Here is a 1,654-nt window from a genome sequence, read left to right on the forward strand (position 1 = left end):
GTGGCAAACACTGTTGCAGCAGCAAAGGTCATTCAAAATGATCTAGACAGCATTCAGAACTGGGCAGACACATGGCAAATGAAATTTAATAGAGAAAAGTGTAAAGTATTGCATGCAGGAAATAAAAATGTGCATTATAAATATCATATGGGAGATACTGAAATTGAAGAAGGGAATTATGAAAAAGACCTAGGAGTTTATGTTGACTCAGAAATGTCTTCATCTGGACAATGTGGGGAAGCTATAAAAAAGGCCAACAAGATATGAGAAGTGTTGAATTTAAATCAAGGGAAGTAATGTTAAAACTTTATAATGCATTAGTAAGACCTCACCTAGAATATTGTGTTCAGTTCTGGTCACCTCGTTACATAAAGGATATTGCTGCTCTAGAAAGAGTGCAAAGAAGAGCAACCAGAATTATCCCGGGTTCAAAAGGCATGTCGTATGCAGACAGGGTAAAAGAATTGAATCTATTCAGTCTTGAACAAAGAAGACTACGCGGCGATCTGATTCAAACATTCAAAATCCTAAAAGGTATAGACAATGTTGACCCAGGGGACTTCTTTTACCTGAAAAAAAAACCAAGGACCAGGGGTCACAAATGGAGATTAGATAAAGGGGCATTCAGAACAGAAGATAGGAGGCACTTTTTTACACAGAGAATTGTGAGGGTCTGGAACCAACTCCCCAGTAATGTTGTTGAAGCTGACACCCTGGGATCCTTCAAGAAGCTGCTTGATGAGATTCTGAGATCAATAAGCTACTAACAACCAAACGAGCAAGATGGGCTGATGTTCTTATTTTCTTAACTTTAGCTGAACCTCAATGCAAATACAATGACAACACTTTCATCTTGAGCTATGTTAAAACTATAATAATATATTTTGTAACAATGTAATGCATTTTCACTGCAGTTTATACAGTTTTGTTTATTTATGGAAGGATAGTTTGAATGCCATGGTATTATTGAACTGTTTCCCTCAATGCACATAAATGTTATCCCATCTAGTTGGTTGTTTATCAATAGTTAGGCTTATCTATACTTCTGAGTTAACACACTGCCAGCAAACTGTAAACCTACATAAGGAAACCCAAAATGATAACTTACAATAGCACGGAATGATGGGGACACCTAGTGGTCAAACCATAGAGCTTTAACTTCTCAACCACAATAACCAAAAGCGTAAATTTTTTTTCTTTTAAACTATTGCATGTAAATTTTGAAGTATAATAAATAATAAATGAATAAGTTAATGAATAAATACATGTTTTTTCAGAAAGGTATAACTAAATTAAAAATGGTTCTGTGGGGAATTCTAAAAATACCTTTTTGTCATATTACTTATTAGTGCCTCTAAGGCTACTATGGAGGTCTTTTCTTTGATTATCCCTTCAAGAGCTGACAGCTCTGATTCAGCACATGAGAACTACAGCATGTTCTCTTGACCCCATTCCTACAAAATTATTAAAAAACGCTCTTGGAGTTATTATTACCCACATTTTAAAAATTATAAATAGTTATCTTTCTTCCGGTATTGTTCCCTCAGCACTTATAGTAAAGCCAATGCTCAAGAAACACAACTTGGATCCTAAACTCATTAATAACTACGGTCCCATCTCCAGTCTTCCATTCTTAGTTTTAGCGAGGGTTGTT

This window comes from Acipenser ruthenus, chromosome 6 (genome assembly GCF_902713425.1).
Source record: "Acipenser ruthenus chromosome 6, fAciRut3.2 maternal haplotype, whole genome shotgun sequence".
In the NCBI taxonomy this organism is placed as follows: domain Eukaryota; kingdom Metazoa; phylum Chordata; class Actinopteri; order Acipenseriformes; family Acipenseridae; genus Acipenser; species Acipenser ruthenus.